Source organism: Cetorhinus maximus, chromosome 8, assembly GCF_964194155.1.
Source record: "Cetorhinus maximus chromosome 8, sCetMax3.hap1.1, whole genome shotgun sequence".
Lineage (NCBI taxonomy): Eukaryota > Metazoa > Chordata > Chondrichthyes > Lamniformes > Cetorhinidae > Cetorhinus > Cetorhinus maximus.
This window is the reverse complement of record NC_135886.1, coordinates 46,722,626-46,746,338: the sequence shown is the minus strand read 5'-3', so window position 1 is coordinate 46,746,338 and position 23,713 is coordinate 46,722,626.

Genomic DNA, 23,713 nt, shown 5'->3' with positions numbered 1-23,713 from the left:
ATCTCATTGAAACATATAAAATTCTGACAGGGATGGACAGACTGGATACAGGAATTATATTTCCTCTAGCTGGGGGGGTTAAGAACAAGTGGTCACAATCTCAGGAATGGGGTAGACTGTTTAGGACTGAGATGAGGAGAAATTTCTTCACTCAGGGGGCGGTGAACCTATGGAATTCTCTACCACAGAAGGCTGTGGAGGCCAAGTCAGTGAATATATTTAAGAAGGAAATAGACTTCTGGACCCTAAAGACACCAAGGGGTATGGGGAGAGTGCGGTGTTGAGGTAGAGGATCAGCCATATTGAATGGGGGAGCAGTCTCTAAGGGCCAAATGACCTACTCCTGATCCTATTTTCTATGTTTCTCTAATGGGGAGGTGGAAGCTGATGCCGGGGGGTCGACAATGATGGGGGAAAGTAAATGGGTGGCATGGGGAGGGAAAAAGACAGGCGAGCGCAAGAAAAACTGTAGGACTACCATGTTTGCTAAATCAAAAGTGAAACAAGATTCATGGTGGATGAGAACAGGTGCTGCACGGGAGTGTGATCAGTGGGTGGTTGGAGATGCAGGTCAGCTCAGATGGACAATTGAAAGCGAACCCCAGCAGGCAGCATTGAAAATACTCAGGGCATTGAGATGAGCGTAATGGAGCAAGGCTCCACGTGCGTGGGAGAGTGCTGCACGAAGCTCTGAAAGGCCCTGCCAGACACATACTTCTCCCTCCAGAATCGCTCATGGGCTGGCTGCATGCAGCTGAACTGCTAGTGGGAGGGGATGCAGTGGGAGGACTCGTGAAGCCTGTAAAAGAAGCTGAAAGATACCATTACACATTATTTAGTGAAAGTGAATATATTTTCAGATTGTGCAGTGACAAAATGTAACCATGGAACCAACCGTGATCAGAATTTCTTAACTTTTGAACACCTTAGACTTCTAGGTGCTGCCCTGACATCCACAGCAGGGGTGGAGACAGCCTGTGCAATGGTTGGCCTGGCTGCCTCTGATGACTTCAGCGTGGGTTCTTTGGAGAGCCAAGGCCTTGGGGGCCTCGGTTTGCTATGGCTGTCCTCCTGTGTGTCAGCTGCTCCCTCTGAGGTGACAGAAGACAAGATTGAGGGGGTCACAGACAAAGGGGACTTGGAGGGAGAGTACAACTTCTGAGATTGCTGAGTGGATGATCCAGGGGTGTCCAGCTGCTGCTCCTCCTCCTTTTGGGTGCACGAGGGCCCCGAGCTGACTCCTTGAGGAGAAGGAGCACCTGGGGGGTGCTGGATCAGGGTCTCCATGGCATCTGCCATCCTTCCCATGGAGATCTCCATACCCGCACATGTGGGCACCGCTTCATCAGAGAGCAGGTGGACGCACTCCTCCGATTCATGTGTCACTCTATGAGGGCTTCCAACAGCTCTGCGTGCTGTTCCCCTGCCTTCTGCTGACTCTCCAGGATGAGTTGGAAGGCCAAATCCAGAGTCTCTTCATCTGACTCAGGCCTCACAGGTGCCTCTTCCCCGGCAGTCCTCCAAGTGCCAGGGAGTTCGGCTGAACCTGCCTCATTCCTGCTGCGGCACATGTCCATGCGGTGACCACCTGATTGTGAACCCAAAGTAGAGATAATTAGTGCATTTCAACACAGTCAAAAGCAGGAGAGAGAGCACTCACATTTGCGTTGAGAGAGGGATGATGTGATGCAGGATCCTCACGAGGGTGTTCGCTGCTGACCTCATCATCACCGCAGGCACGATCTACATCCTCACCAGTCAGCGCCATGGCATGCTCCACAAAGCGAGTGAGGGGCCTAATGTGGGCCAGCCCAGCCCCAGTCTAGGACCTCTCCCTGCTGATGTGAGCCAGCTTCTCCTGCTTGAAAACAGATGGAGAGAATGTGAGCAGGCACTGCATGGAATGTTTTTGTGGTAAGTGGAGATGCAGATTGGATGAAGATGTGAGCTCCAGAGGAGATGAGCCTGATGGAGATGTGAGGGTGTGTGTGAGAGTTAGCGGTGTTGTGTCTTGAGATGTGAGATCCATGTGGATGTGTAATGAGTTTGTGCGTGTGTGAGTTGAGAATGCTGAGAAGAGTGAGTTAACCTGGCAGAATGGATGAGACCATTCATCCTGTTGTGCACTGGGTGGCTGTTCTCTTTTGCAGGGCATTGGTGTTGACCACCGCTGCCACCTCCTCCCATGCCAGATTAGTGATGTTGCTGCCCATCCTGTGGCCAGAGCGGGGGTAGAGGACATCATGGCGGACCTCCACTGCATCCAATAGGCACTCAAGGGACGCATCATCAAACCAGGGGGTCTGTAGTCTTCTTGCCTTTTGGGGCCATGTCATCTGTGCAGCAGCCCTGGGCTGGAAGCACTGAGAACTGTGCACACGGCTACACTTTAAACATGGCGCCTGACGTGATGAAGCGGCGAGGTGATGGTGTGGCGGGCGAACAAGAGCCTGCTTGCCATCGAAATGGCGTGTTTCTTGGGAATGCATTATTAATGAGGTGGGATTGGGATGATACGATGTGAAAAGCTGCCATTGTGGGCAGCGGGTAAACATACTTTTTCCTGCCCGCCACTGCAATTAGTGCAAATCTGGGATGATTCTGCCTGGCATCTTTCATTCCACAGGGAGTTTCAACAATTTGCTCTGTACCATTCTGCTTGACAAATGAAAATCCATCCATTATGTTAAAGTGCAAAGATTATTATCTTTCTTCTTTCGCTTTGTAGCAGTTGATCAAGTCTAAGTTATTTTCACTGAGCACTCACCCTCCCCAACCTGCCACTTCCACTGATTGCAAACTGCTTAGTGCTTCACTATAAACCAAAAGGAGGAGGTGGAGAAGAAAGAATGACTTTAACAGCTTTAACCATGTCACCAGCAGGGGAGCAAAGTCACCGTACTCTGGAAACAGAGATCTGTGTGTACCTTTAGGCATGAGATAGGCACTGTTCCAATTGGCACATTAAATTGAGAGTCTACAGAAATAGTGACAAATTGAGACATTTACAGTGGCAGGTGTCAAAAGCAGCCACCAGGCTAATAGCAGACAACAAACAGCAATGTCTGAATCATTACCACATATTGCAGCAGTTTGAGGAAAAAAATAGTACCTTACACCAGTTACTCACCCCTTTGAGGTATCTGATACTATAATTTAAAACACCCAAGCTACCTAGAATCATAGAGCGGTTACAGCACAGGAGGAGACCATTTAGTCCATTGTTTCCTTACTGGCTCTCATCTAATCCCACTATTTCACCCTTTCCCTGTAGTCCTGCAATTTTTTTTTCTCTTCAGGTTCTTATCTCAATTCCCTCTTGAAAGTTAGGATTGAATCTGCGTTCACCACCTCTCAGGTGATCTTAACCACTCACCGTATGAAAAAGATTTTCCTCATGTTGCCTTTGCTGCTTTGGCCAATCACCTTAAATCAGTGTCATCTGATTCCTGCCTCTAACACTACTGGAAAGTTTCTGTCTATACGCCCTGTCAAGTTCCCTCTTGATTTTTCAAGCCTCTATCAAATCTCCGCTTTATCTTCTCTTCTTTAAGGAGAACAACACCAGCCCCTCCAATATATCCAAATATTTGAAGTCCTTCATCCTCAGAACCATCCTCATACACCCTTTCTTCCCCTTCTCTAAAGCCTTCACATTCTTCTCACAGCGCAATTGGACATAATACTTTGGTTGAGGGCCCAACGGGTGTTTTGTTAAAGTTTATCTAAACTCCCTTGCTTTTGCACTCTATTCCTCTATTCATAAAGCCCAGGACCCGATTTGACTTTTAACCACTTTCTCAACCTGCCCTGCCACATTCAATGATTCCTGCTAAGCTATCCCCAGGTGTCTCTGTTCTGACATCCACTTTGGAACTGTACCCTTTACTTTATATTGTCTTTTCTCACTCTTTCTAACAAAATATATCACTTCCCACTTCTTCACATTAAATTCCATCTGCTACATATCTGCTCATTCAACCGACCTGACTATATCCCCTTGAGGTTGTAAAGAAAATATATATTTTTTCAATATTATATGGGATACTGTGAAGCAGGCTTGGGGGGTGGGTGGTGGGGTTGTGTGTATGTGTGTGTATCTCTTCTGGATCTTTTCCATGCAATGCCACTTTACCTGAGGACTAAAACTGGGCAAAGTAATTAGACGTGGTCTGAGCAGTCTGTACAGTATCAAAAGGATGTCCATTGATTTAGACTGAATAATTCTATTAATACAACCCAATAGCCTGGAAGCTTTAGCTACAGTTTTATTTAATTGACCATGAACCTTCTCAAGGATCTAGGTCTATTTGCTTTAGAGCAGCATTGGATTACAGGTGAACTGATAGAGATTTTCTGAGATCCAGGCCAAAAATGGATCCTAAGCCCGTTGTTAATTCCTGGCGATCCACCTGCATGATTTTACCTCCAGGAGTGCCATCTAATTAAGATAGGTGGGAGGGACAGGCAGCTGCTGTGCCTATGGGAGGGTCTGGAGAGCTGTTCTGCTGAGGGGCTCACCAGGAAAAAGTGGAAACTGAAGCATCAGGCAGGAGAATGCAAGGAGGAATGGAGGTGCCCATGGCTGCCAGGCGATCATCACGGAGGGGGACACCAGGATAGCCCATGGGCGCAGCTGTGACCCTGTGGCAGGGGTGAGTCTGGGAGTGGGAGGCGGTGGGTGTGGTGAGGGGGAAGCAGGAAAGAAAGGAGGCTTTGCTGGCTCCTAGGGCTGCTGTGAAGCAGCTCACTCCAAGAGCCCATAAGGATTTGGCAGCAGCGTGGAGCCCATCCACTGTCAGCAAGATCCTGGAAGCCTTCGGTTGTTCACTTGCCTCCCGCTAACTTGCCAAACGGGGGAAATGGCAATAAGTTCAGAATCTACTTTCCAAGGCTACCTCCAAAGCTGTCTATGAATGGCGGATGAGGCCCAACATAGACATGAGTTCACACACTGAGACTCACATTTATACACACACTGAAACTCAAATCTGAACCACACACCGACACTCACATTTAAACCACACTGAGAGTCACATTTATACACACACCGACACTCACACTTATACACACACTGAAACTCAAATCTGAACCACACACCGACACTCACATTTATACACACACCGACACTCACATTTATACACACACTGAAACTCAAATCTGAACCACACACCGACACTCACATTTAAACCACACTAAGAGTCACATTTAAACACACAGACACTCACACTTATACACACACTGACACTCAGATTTATACAGACACTGACCGTCACATTTAAACACACAATGACATTCACATTTAAACACACAGACACTCACATTCATACACACACTGACACTCAGATTTATACAGACAATGACACTCACATTTAAACACACTGACACTCACATTTATAAACACACTGACACTCAGGTTTATAAACACACTGACACTCACATTTATACACACAATGACACTCACATTTATACACACACTGACACAAACTTTTAAACACACACTGACACTCACATTTAAATACACACTGACACTTACATTTAAACAGACACTGACAAACTATTAAACACACATTGACACTCACATTTAAACAGATACTGACACTCACGTTATAAACACACACTGACAATCACATTTATACAAACAGTGACACTCACATTTAATCATACACTGACACTCACATTTATACACCACTGAAACTCACATTTAAACACACACTGACACTCATATTTAGAAACTAACTGAAGCTCACATTTATACACACACTGAAACTCACATTTAAACACACACTGACACTCAGATTTATACACAAACTGAAACTCACATTTATACACACACAGAAACTCACATTTAAACAAACGCTGACACTCATATTTATAAACAGACTGAAGCTCACATTTAAACACACACTGACACTCACATTTATACACACAATGACAATCACATTTATACACCCACTGAAATTCACATTTAAACACACACTGACACTCACGTTTAAAAATACCTTGACACTCATATTTATACACAAACTGACACTCTCATTTAATCACACACAAACACTCACATTCAAACACACAGTGACACTCACATTTACACACATACTGCCACTCACATTTAAACACACACTGACACTCACATTTAAACACACATTGACACTCACATTTAAACACACACTGACACTCACATTTAAACACACATTGACACTCATATTTATACACACACTGACACTCACGTTTACACACATACTGCCACTCACATTTAAACACACACTGACACTCACATTTAAACACACATTGACACTCACATTTACACACATACTGCCACTCACATTTATACACACACTGACACTCACGTTTAAAAATACCTTGACAGTCATATTTATACACAAACTGACACTCTCATTTAATCACACACAAACACTCACATTCAAATACACATTGACACTCACATTCAAACACACAGTGACACTCACATTTATACACACACTGACACTCACACTTAAACAAACACTGACACTCACATTTATACACAGACTGACACTCACATATAAACACACACTAACACTCACATTTATACACACACTGACACTCACGTTTACACACATACTGCCACTCACATTTAAACACACACTGACACTCACATTTAAACACACATTGACACTCACATTTATACACACACTGACACTCACATTAAAACAGACACTGACATCTCACATTTAAACACCCACTGACACGCACATTTATACACACACTGACATTCACATTTGAATACACACTGACACTAACATTTATACACACAAAGACAATCCCATTTATACACACACTGACGCTCACATTTAAAGACACACTGACGCACTCATTATAAAAACACACACACTCACATTTATCCACAATCTGAAACTCACATTTAAACATACACTGACACTCACATTTAAACACACACTGACACTCACATTTAAACACACACTGACATTCATATTTATACACAGACTGACACACACATTTATATACACACTGACAAACATTTAAACACACACTGACACTCTTACTTAAACACACACTGATACTCACATTTATACACACACTGACACTCACATTTAATCACACACTGACATTCATATTTATACACAGACTGACACACACATTTATATACACACTGACAAACATTTAAGCACACACTGACACTCTTACTTAAACACACACTGATACTCACATTAATACACACACTGACACTCACATTTATACACACACTGACACTCACATTTAAACAAACACTGACACTAACATTTAAACACACACTGAAACTCACATTTAAACACACACTGACACTCACATTTAAACACACCCTGACACTCACATTTAAACACACATTGACACTCACATTTATACACACACTGACACTCACATTTATACACACAATGACAATCACATTTATACACCCAATGAAATTCACATTAAAACACGCGCTGACACTCATGTTTAAAAATACCTTGACACTCAAATTTATACACAAACTGACACTCTCATTTAATCACACACAAACACTCACATTCAAATACACATTGACACTCACATTTAAACACACACTGACACTCACATTTATACACACAATGACAATCACATTTATACACCCAATGAAATTCACATTTAAACACGCACTGACACTCACGTTTAAAAATACCTTGACACTCATATTTATACACAAACTGACACTCTCATTTAATCACACACAAACACTCACATTCAAACACACAGTGACACTCACATTTAAACACACACTGACACTCACATTTATACACACAATGACAATCACATTTATACACCCAATGAAATTCACATTTAAACACGCACTGACACTCACGTTTAAAAATACCTTGACACTCATATTTATACACAAACTGACACTCTCATTTAATCACACACAAACACTCACATTCAAACACACAGTGACACTCACATTTATACACACACTGACACTCACATTTAAACAATCACTGACACTCACATTTATACACAGACTGACACTCACATATAAACACACTCTAACACTCACATTTATACACCGACTGACACTCACATATAAACACACTCTAACACTCACATTTATACACACACTGACACTCACATTTACACACATACTGCCACTCACATTTAAACACACACTGACACTCACATTTAAACACACATTGACACTCACATTTATACACACACTGACACTCACATTTATACACACAATGACAATCACATTTATACACCCAATGAAATTCACATTAAAACACGCGCTGACACTCATGTTTAAAAATACCTTGACACTCAAATTTATACACAAACTGAAACTCTCATTTAATCACACACAAACACTCACATTCAAATACACATTGACACTCACATTTAAACACACACTGACACTCACATTTATACACACAATGACAATCACATTTATACACCCAATGAAATTCACATTTAAACACGCACTGACACTCACGTTTAAAAATACCTTGACACTCATATTTATACACAAACTGACACTCTCATTTAATCACACACAAACACTCACATTCAAACACACAGTGACACTCACATTTATACACACACTGACACTCACATTTAAACAATCACTGACACTCACATTTATACACAGACTGACACTCACATATAAACACACTCTAACACTCACATTTATACACACACTGACACTCACATTTACACACATACTGCCACTCACATTTAAACACACACTGACACTCACATTTAAACACACATTGACACTCACATTTAAACACACACTGACACTCACATTTAAACACACATTGACACTCATATTTATACACACACTGACACTCACATTTACACACATACTGCCACTCACATTTAAACACACACTGACACTCACATTTAAACACACATTGACACTCACATTTATACACACACTGACACTCACATTTATACACACAATGACAATCACATTTATACACCCACTGAAATTCACATTTAAACACGCACTGACACTCACGTTTAAAAATACCTTGACACTCATATTTATACACAAACTGACACTCTCATTTAATCACACACAAACACTCACATTCAAACACACAGTGACACTCACATTTATACACAGACTGACACTCACATATAAACACACTCTAACACTCACATTTATACACACACTGACACTCACATTTACACACATACTGCCACTCACATTTAAACACACACTGACACTCACATTTAAACACACATTGACACTCATATTTATACACACACTGACACTCACATTTACACACATACTGCCACTCACATTTAAACACACACTGACACTCACATTTAAACACACATTGACACTCACATTTACACACATACTGCCACTCACATTTATACACACACTGACACTCACATTTATACACACAATGACAATCACATTTATACACCCACTGAAAATCACATTTAAACACGCACTGACACTCACGTTTAAAAATACCTTGACAGTCATATTTATACACAAACTGACACTCTCATTTAATCACACACAAACACTCACATTCAAATACACATTGACACTCACATTCAAACACACAGTGACACTCACATTTATACACACACTGACACTCACACTTAAACAAACACTGACACTCACATTTATACACAGACTGACACTCACATATAAACACACACTAACACTCACATTTATACACACACTGACACTCACGTTTACACACATACTGCCACTCACATTTAAACACACACTGACACTCACATTTAAACACACATTGACACTCACATTAAAACAGACACTGACATCTCACATTTAAACACCCACTGACACGCACATTTATACACACACTGACATTCACATTTGAATACACACTGACACTAACATTTATACACACAAAGACAATCCCATTTATACACACACTGACGCTCACATTTAAAGACACACTGACGCACTCTTTATAAAAACACACACACTCACATTTATCCACAATCTGAAACTCACATTTAAACATACACTGACACTCACATTTAAACACACACTGACACTCACATTTAAACACACACTGACATTCATATTTATACACAGACTGACACACACATTTATATACACACTGACAAACATTTAAACACACACTGACACTCTTACTTAAACACACACTGATACTCACATTTATACACACACTGACACTCACATTTAATCACACACTGACATTCATATTTATACACAGACTGACACACACATTTATATACACACTGACAAACATTTAAACACACACTGACACTCTTACTTAAACACACACTGATACTCACATTAATACACACACTGACACTCACATTTATACACACACTGACACTCACATTTAAACAAACACTGACACTAACATTTAAACACACACTGAAACTCACATTTAAACACACACTGACACTCACATTTAAACACACCCTGACACTCACATTTATACACCGACTGACACTCACATATAAACACAATCTAACACTCACATTTATACACACACTGACACTCACATTTACACACATACTGCCACTCACATTTAAACACACACTGACACTCACATTTAAACACACATTGACACTCACATTTATACACACACTGACACTCACATTTATACACACAATGACAATCACATTTATACACCCAATGAAATTCACATTTAAACACGCGCTGACACTCATGTTTAAAAATACCTTGACACTCATATTTATACACAAACTGACACTCTCATTTAATCACACACAAACACTCACATTCAAATACACATTGACACTCACATTTAAACACACACTGACACTCACATTTATAGACACAATGACAATCACATTTATACACAGACTGACACTCACATATAAACACACTCTAACACTCACATTTATACACACACTGACACTCACATTTACACACATACTGCCACTCACATTTAAACACACACTGACACTCACATTTAAACACACATTGACACTCACATTTAAACACACACTGACACTCACATTTAAACACACATTGACACTCATATTTATACACACACTGACACTCACATTTACACACATACTGCCACTCACATTTAAACACACACTGACACTCACATTTAAACACACATTGACACTCACATTTACACACATACTGCCACTCACATTTATACACACACTGACACTCACATTTATACACACAATGACAATCACATTTATACACCCACTGAAAATCACATTTAAACACGCACTGACACTCACGTTTAAAAATACCTTGACAGTCATATTTATACACAAACTGACACTCTCATTTAATCACACACAAACACTCACATTCAAATACACATTGACACTCACATTCAAACACACAGTGACACTCACATTTATACACACACTGACACTCACACTTAAACAAACACTGACACTCACATTTATAAACAGACTGACACTCACATATAAACACACACTAACACTCACATTTATACACACACTGACACTCACGTTTACACACATACTGCCACCCACATTTAAACACACACTGACACTCACATTTAAACACACATTGACACTCACATTTATACACACACTGACACTCACATTTATACACACACTGACACTCACATTAAAACAGACACTGACATCTCACATTTAAACACCCACTGACACGCACATTTATACACACACTGACATTCACATTTGAATACACACTGACACTAACATTTATACACACAAAGACAATCCCATTTATACACACACTGACGCTCACATTTAAAGACACACTGACGCACTCATTATAAAAACACACACACTCACATTTATCCACAATCTGAAACTCACATTTAAACATACACTGACACTCACATTTAAACACACACTGACACTCACATTTAAACACACACTGACATTCATATTTATACACAGACTGACACACACATTTATATACACACTGACAAACATTTAAACACACACTGATACTCTTACTTAAACACACACTGATACTCACATTTATACACACACTGACACTCACATTTATACACACACTGACACTCACATTTATACACACACTGACACTCACATTTAAACACACACTGAAACTCACATTTTAACACACCCTGACACTCACATTTATACACCGACTGAGACTAACGTTAAAAAAGACACTGACTCTCACATTTAAACACACACTAACACTCACATTTATACACACACTGCAACTCATATTTAAACACATGCTACCGGTCACATTAAAACACACAATGACACTCACATTTAAACACACATTGACACTCACATTTATACACACACTGACACAGACAGTTAAACACATACTGACACTCACATTAATACACCCGTTAACAGTCACATTTATACACACACTGACACTCACATTAAAACAGACACTGACACTCACATTTATACACCCACTGACACGCACATTTATACACACACTGACATTCACATTTGAATACACACTGACACTAACATTTATACACACAAAGACAATCCAATTTATACAAACAATGACGCTCACATTTAAAGACAGAATTACGCACTCATTATAAAAACACACACACTCACATTTATCCACACACTGACACTCACATTTAAACATACACTGACACTCGCATTTAAACACACACTGACACTCACATTTAAACACAAACTGACACTCACATTTAAACACACCCTGACACTCACATTTATACTCACACTGCAACTCATACTTAAACACATACTACCAATCACATTAAAACACACAATGACACTCACATTTAAACACCCATTGACAGTCACAATTATACACACACTGACTCTCACATTTATACACACACTGACACTCACATTTAAACAAACACTGACACTAACATTTAAACACACACTGACACTCACATTTAAACACACACTGACACTAACATTTATACACACACTGACTCTCACATTTATACACACACTGACACTCACATTTAAACAAACACTGACACTAACATTTAAACACACACTGACACTCACATTTAAACACACACTGACACTAACATTTATACACACACTGAAACTCACATTTAAACACACACTGACACTCACATTTAAACACAAACTGACACTCACATTTAAACACACACTGAAACTCACATTTATACTCACACTGCAACTCATATTTAAACACATACTACCAATCACATTAAAACACACAATGACACTCACATTTAAACGCCCATTGACAGTCACATTTATACACACACTGACTCTCACATTTATCCACACACTGACATTCACATTTAAACATACACTGACACTCACATTTAAACACACACTGACACTCACATTTAAAACACACTGACATTCATATTTATACACAGACTGACACACACATTTATATACACACTGACAAACATTTAAACAAACACTGACACTCATATTTAAACACACCTGACACTCACGTTTATACACACACTGAAAATCACATTTATACACACACTGACACTCAGATTAATACACACACTGACACAGACATTTAAACACATACTGACACTCACATTTATACACACACTGACACTCACATTAATACACACACTGACACACACCTTTAATCACATACTGACACTCACATTTATACACACACTGACACTCAAATTTAAACACACACTGACACTCACATTTAAACACACACTGAAAATCACATTTAAACACACACTGACACTCACATTTTAACACACACTGACACTCAAATTTAAACACACACTGAAACTGACTTTTAAACACACAACGACACTCACATTTAAACACACACTAACACTCACATTTATACACACACTGCAACTCATATTTAAACACATGCTACCGGTCACATTAAAACACACAATGACACTCACATTTAAACACACATTGACACTCACATTTATACACACACTGACACAGACAGTTAAACACATACTGACACTCACATTAATACACCCGTTAACAGTCACATTTATACACACACTGACACTCACATTAAAACAGACACTGACACTCACATTTATACACCCACTGACACGCACATTTATACACACACTGACATTCACATTTGAATACACACTGACACTAACATTTATACACACAAAGACAATCCAATTTATACAAACAATGACGCTCACATTTAAAGACAGAATTACGCACTCATTATAAAAACACACACACTCACATTTATCCACACACTGACACTCACATTTAAACATACACTGACACTCGCATTTAAACACACACTGACACTCACATTTAAACACAAACTGACACTCACATTTAAACACACCCTGACACTCACATTTATACTCACACTGCAACTCATACTTAAACACATACTACCAATCACATTAAAACACACAATGACACTCACATTTAAACACCCATTGACAGTCACAATTATACACACACTGACTCTCACATTTATACACACACTGACACTCACATTTATACACACACTGACACTCACATTTAAACAAACACTGACACTAACATTTAAACACACACTGACACTCACATTTAAACACACACTGACACTAACATTTATACACACACTGAAACTCACATTTAAACACACACTGACACTCACATTTAAACACAAACTGACACTCACATTTAAACACACACTGAAACTCACATTTATACTCACACTGCAACTCATATTTAAACACATACTACCAATCACATTAAAACACACAATGACACTCACATTTAAACGCCCATTGACAGTCACATTTATACACACACTGACTCTCACATTTATCCACACACTGACACTCACATTTAAACATACACTGACACTCACATTTAAACACACACTGACACTCACATTTAAAACACACTGACATTCATATTTATACACAGACTGACACACACATTTATATACACACTGACAAACATTTAAACAAACACTGACACTCATATTTAAACACACCTGACACTCACGTTTATACACACACTGAAAATCACATTTATACACACACTGACACTCAGATTAATACACACACTGACACAGACATTTAAACACATACTGACACTCACATTTATACACACACTGACACTCACATTAATACACACACTGACACACACCTTTAATCACATACTGACACTCACATTTATACACACACTGACACTCAAATTTAAACACACACTGACACTCACATTTAAACACACACTGAAAATCACATTTAAACACACACTGACACTCACATTTTAACACACACTGACACTCAAATTTAAACACACACTGAAACTGACTTTTAAACACACAACGACACTCACATTTAAACACACACTAACACTCACATTTATACACACACTGCAACTCATATTTAAACACATGCTACCGGTCACATTAAAACACACAATGACACTCACATTTAAACACACATTGACACTCACATTTATACACACACTGACACAGACAGTTAAACACATACTGACACTCACATTAATACACCCGTTAACAGTCACATTTATACACACACTGACACTCACATTAAAACAGACACTGACACTCACATTTATACACCCACTGACACGCACATTTATACACACACTGACATTCACATTTGAATACACACTGACACTAACATTTATACACACAAAGACAATCCAATTTATACAAACAATGACGCTCACATTTAAAGACAGAATTACGCACTCATTATAAAAACACACACACTCACATTTATCCACACACTGACACTCACATTTAAACATACACTGACACTCGCATTTAAACACACACTGACACTCACATTTAAACACAAACTGACACTCACATTTAAACACACCCTGACACTCACATTTATACTCACACTGCAACTCATACTTAAACACATACTACCAATCACATTAAAACACACAATGACACTCACATTTAAACACCCATTGACAGTCACAATTATACACACACTGACTCTCACATTTATACACACACTGACACTCACATTTATACACACACTGACACTCACATTTAAACAAACACTGACACTAACATTTAAACACACACTGACACTCACATTTAAACACACACTGACACTAACATTTATACACACACTGAAACTCACATTTAAACACACACTGACACTCACATTTAAACACAAACTGACACTCACATTTAAACACACACTGAAACTCACATTTATACTCACACTGCAACTCATATTTAAACACATACTACCAATCACATTAAAACACACAATGACACTCACATTTAAACGCCCATTGACAGTCACATTTATACACACACTGACTCTCACATTTATCCACACACTGACACTCACATTTAAACATACACTGACACTCACATTTAAACACACACTGACACTCACATTTAAAACACACTGACATTCATATTTATACACAGACTGACACACACATTTATATACACACTGACAAACATTTAAACAAACACTGACACTCATATTTAAACACACCTGACACTCACGTTTATACACACACTGAAAATCACATTTATACACACACTGACACTCAGATTAATACACACACTGACACAGACATTTAAACACATACTGACACTCACATTTATACACACACTGACACTCACATTAATACACACACTGACACACACTTTTAATCACATACTGACACTCACATTTATACACATACTGACACTCAAATTTAAACACACACTGACACTCACATTTAAACACACACTGAAAATCACATTTAAACACACACTGACACTCACATTTTAACACACACTGACACTCAAATTTAAACACACACTGAAACTGACTTTTAAACACACAACGACACTCAGATTTAAACACACACTGACACTCACATTTAAACACACCCTGACACTCACATTTATACATCCACTGACACTCACATTTATACACACACTGGCACTCACATTTATACACACACTGACACTAACATTTAAACACACATTGACGCTCACATTTATACATCCATTGAAACTCTCATTTAAATACATACTGACACTAACATTTAAACACACATTGACACTCATATTTATACACACACTGTCACTCACATTTATACACACACTGAGACTCACATTAAAACAGACACTGACACTCACATTTATACACCCACTGACATGCACATTAATACACACACTCACATTCACATTTAAATACACACTGACACTAACATTTATACACACAAAGACAATCACAATTATATACACCCTGATGCTCATATTTAAAGACACACTGACGCTCTCATTATAAACACACACTGACACTCACAGTTAAACACACACTGACACTCACATTTATCCACAAACTGACACTCACATTTAAACACACACTTTCAGTCTCTTTTATTCACACACTGACACACACATTTAAACACTCACTGACACTAACATTTATACACCCACTTACACTAATATTTATGCAACCACTTACACTCACAATTAAACACACACTGACACTCACATTTAAACAAACACTGAAACTCACATTTAATCACACACTGACACACATTTATGCACCCACTTACACTCACATTTATACACCCACCCACACTCACATTTAAACACACACCTACAGTCTCTTTTAATCACACACTGACACTCACATTTAAACACACACTGACCCTCACATTTAAACACACATTGACACTCACTTTTAAACACATACTGTCACTCAAATTTAGACACACACTAACATTCTTATTTATACACAGCCTGCCTCTCACATTTAAACACACACTGACAATCATATTTATACACACACTGACACTCACATTTAAACAAACACTGACACTCACATTTAAACACACACTGAAACTCACATTTAAACACACACTGAAACTCACATTTATACACACACTGAAATTCACATTAATATACACACTGAAACTCACATTTAAACACTCACTGACACTCATATTTATACACCCACTGACACTCACATTTATACACCCACTGACACTCACATTTATGCACACAATGACACTAACTTTAAAACACAAACTGACACTCACATTTATACACCCACTGGCAATCACATTTATACACACACTGACACTCACATTTAAACACACACTGACAATTAAACACACAATGACCTTCACATTTCAACACACACTGACACTCACATTTATACACCCAAAGACACTCACATTTATACACTCATTGAAACTCACATTTAAACACACACTGACACTAACATTTAAACACACATTGACACTCACATTTATACATCCATTGATACTCTCATTTAAATACATACTGACATTATCATTTAAACACACATTGACACTCATATTTATACACACACTGTCACTCACTTTTATACACACACTGACACGCAGATTTAAACACACACTGACAATTAAACACACACTGTCACACATCTATACACACAATGACACTCACATTAAACACACACTGAAACTCTCATTTATACACCCACAGACATTCCCATTTATACACCCAGTGGAACTGACATTTAAACACAAACTGACACTCACATTTATACACCCACTGAAACTCTCATTTAAATGCATACTGACACTAACATTTAAACATACGTTGACACTCATATTTATACACACAATGACACTCACATTTAAACACCAACTTACACTAACATTTATACACCCACTGAAACTCACATTGAAACATACAATGACACTAACTTTTAAACACACATTGACACTTACATTTATACACCCACTGGAACTCTCATTTAAAAACACACTGACACTAGCATTTAAACACATGTTGACACTCATATTTATACACACATCGATACTCATATTTATATACACAATGACACACATTTAATCACACACTGACAATCACATTTATACACACACTGACACTCACATTTAAACACACACTGACACTCAAATTAACACTCACACTGACACTCAAATTAACACTCACACTTACACTTGCATTTATACACACACTGACACTCACATTTATACACCCACTGAAATTCACATTTAAACACACACTGACACTAACATTTATACACACACTGCCACTCAAAATTATACACACACTGACACTCACATTTAAACACACACTGACACTCACATTTAAACACACACTGACACTCAATTTAACACTCACACTGACACTCAAATTAACACTCACACTTACACTCGCATTTATACACACACTGACACTCACATTTATACACCCACTGAAATTCACATTTAAACACACACTGACACTAACATTTATACACACACTGACACTCAAAATTATACACACACTGACACTCACATTTAAACACACGCTGACATTCACGTTTATACACACACTGACACTCACATTTAAATATATACTGACACTCACATGTATACACACACTGACACTCCCATTTAAGCACAGACTGACACTCACATGTATACACACACTGACATTCACAATTATACACACTCTGACACTCATATTTAAACACACATTGACACTCACATTTAAATACCTACTGACACTCATATTTATACACAGACTGACACTCCCATTTAAACACACACTGACATTCACGTTTATACACACACTGACACTCACATTTAAATATACACTGACACACACATTTATACACACACTGACACTCCCATTTATACACACACTGACACTCACATTTAAACACAAACTGACACTCACATTTAACAGACACTGACAATCACATTTAAACACAAACTGAAACTCACATTTATACACACACTGAAACTCACATTTAAACACACACTGACACTCATATTTATACACCCACTGACACTAACATTTATACACACACTGACACTCACATTTATACACACACTGACACTTTCTTTTAATCACACACTGACACTCACATTCAAACACACATTGACACAACAGTCGAACACACACTGACCCTCATATTTATACACACACTGAAACTCACATTTAAGCAAACACTGAAACTGACATTTATACATCCACTGACACACACATTTATACACATACTGACACTCACATTTTTACACCCACTGACACTAACATTTATACACACACTAACAATCCCATTTAAACACACACTGACATTCACGTTTATCCACATGCTGACACTCACATTTATACACCCACTGACACTCACATTTATACACACAGTGGCAATCACATTTATACACACACTGACACTCACATTTAAACACACACTGACAATTAAACACACACTGACACTCACATCTATACACACAATGACACTCACATTTAAACACACACTGACACTCACATTTATACACCCACTCACACTCACATTTATAGACACACTGACACTCACATTTATACACCCACTGGCAATCACATTTATACACACACTGACACTCACATTTAAACACATACTGACACTAACATTTAAACACACATTGACACTCATATTTATACACACACTGTCACTCACATTTATACACACACTGAGACTCACATTAAAACAGACACTGACACTCACATTTATACACCCACTGACATGCACATTAATACACACACTCACATTCACATTTAAATACACACTGACACTAACATTTATACACACAAAGACAATCACAATTATACACACCCTGACGCTAATATTTAAAGACACACTGATGCTCTCATTATAAACACACACTGACACTCACAGTTAAAAACACACTGACACTCACATTTATCCATACACTGACACTCACATTTAAAAACACACTGACACGCACATATAAACACACACTGACACTCACATTTATCCACAAACTGACACTCACATTTAAACACACACTTTCAGTCTCTTTTATTCACACACTGACACACACATTTAAACACTCACTGACACTTACACTTATACACCCACTTACACTAATATTTATGCAACCACTTACACTCACAATTAAACACACACTGACACTCACATTTAAACAAACACTGAAACTCACATTTAATCACACACTGACACACATTTATGCACCCACTTACACTCACATTTATACACCCACCCACACTCACATTTAAACACACACCTACAGTCTCTTTTAATCACACACTGACACTCACATTTAAACACACACTGACACTCACATATAAACACACACTGACACTCACATTTATACACCCACTGACATGCACATTAATACACACACTCACATTCACATTTAAATACACACTGACACTAACATTTATACACACAAAGACAATCACAATTATACACACCCTGACGCTAATATTTAAAGACACACTGATGCTCTCATTATAAACACACACTGACACTCACAGTTAAAAACACACTGACACTCACATTTATCCATACACTGACACTCACATTTAAAAACACACTGACACGCACATATAAACACACACTGACACTCACATTTATCCACAAACTGACACTCACATTTAAACACACACTTTCAGTCTCTTTTATTCACACACTGACACACACATTTAAACACTCACTGACACTTACACTTATACACCCACTTACACTAATATTTATGCAACCACTTACACTCACAATTAAACACACACTGACACTCACATTTAAACAAACACTGAAACTCACATTTAATCACACACTGACACACATTTATGCACCCACTTACACTCACATTTATACACCCACCCACACTCACATTTAAACACACACCTACAGTCTCTTTTAATCACACACTGACACTCACATTTAAACACACACTGACACTCACATATAAACACACACTGACACTCACATTTATCCACACACTGACACTCACATTTAACAAACACTGAAACTCACATTTAATCACACACTGACACACATTTATGCACCCACTTACATTCACATTGATACACGCACCCACACTCACATTTAAACACACGCCTACAGTCTCTTTTAATCACACACTGACACTCACATTTAAACACACACTGACACTCACATTTAAAAACACACTGACACTCACATATAAACACACACTGACAATCACATTTATCCACACACTGACACTCACATTTAAACACACACTTTCAGTCTCTTTTATTCACACACTGACACACACATTTAAACACTCACTGACACTTACATTTATACACCCACTTACACTAATATTTATGCAACCACTTACACTCACAATTAAACACACACTGACACACATTTAAACAAACACTGAAACTCACATTTAATCACACACTGACACACATTTATGCACCCACTTACACTCACATTTATACACCCACCCACACTCACATTTAAACACACACCTACAGTCTCTTTTAATCACACACTGACACTCACATTTAAACACACACTGACCCTCACATTTAAACACACATTGACACTCACTTTTAAACACATACTGCCACTCAAATTTAGACACACACTAACATTCATATTTATACACAGCCTGCCTCTCACATTTAAACACACACTGACAATCATATTTATACACACACTGACACTCACATTTAAACAAACACTGACACATTTAAAAACACACTGAAACTCACATTAAAACACACACTGACACTCACATTTATACACACACTGAAATTCACATTAATACACACACTGAAACTCACATTTAAACACTCACTGACACTCATATTTATACACCCACTGACACTCACATTTATACACCCACTGACACTCACATTTATGCACACAATGACACTAACTTTAAAACACAAACTGACACTCACATTTATACACCCACTGACACTCACATTTATACACCCACTGGCAATCACATTTATACACACACTGTCACTCACATTTATACACCCACTGGCAATCACATTTATACACACACTGACACTCACATTTAAACACACACTGACAATTAAACACACAATGACCTTCACATTTCAACACACACTGACACTCACATTTATACACTCAAAGACACTCACATTTATACACTCATTGAAACTCACATTTAAACACACACTGACACTAACATTTAAACACACATTGACACTCACATTTATACACCCATTGAAACTCTCATTTAAATACATACTGACATTATCATTTAAACACACATTGACACTCATATTTATACACACACTGTCACTCACTTTTATACACACACTGACACTCAGATTTAAACACACACTGACAATTAAACACACACTGTCACTCACATCTATACACACAATGACACTCACATTAAACACACACTGAAACTCACATTTATACACCCACAGACATTCCCATTTATACACCCAGTGGAACTGACATTTAAACACAAACTGACACTCACATTTATACACCCATTGAAACACTCATTTAAATGCATATTGACACTAACATTTAAACACATTTTGACACTCATATTCATACACACAATGACACTCACATTTAAACACCCACTTACACTAACATTTATACATCCACTGAAACTCACATTGAAACATACAGTGACACTTACATTTAAACACACATCGACACTCATATTTATATACACAATGACACTAACTTTTAAACACACATTGACACTCACATTTATACACCCACTGGAACTCTCATTTAAAAACACACTGACACTAGCATTTAAACACATGTTGACACTCATATTTATACACACAATGACACACATTTGAAGACATACTGGTACCCACATTTAATCACACACTGTCACTCACATTTATACATCAATTACACTCACATTTAAACACACACTGACACTCACAATTATACACACTCTGACACTCATATTTAAACACACATTGACACTCACATTTAAACACCTACTGACACTCATTTTTTTCACAGACTGACACAAACATTTAAACACACACTGACAT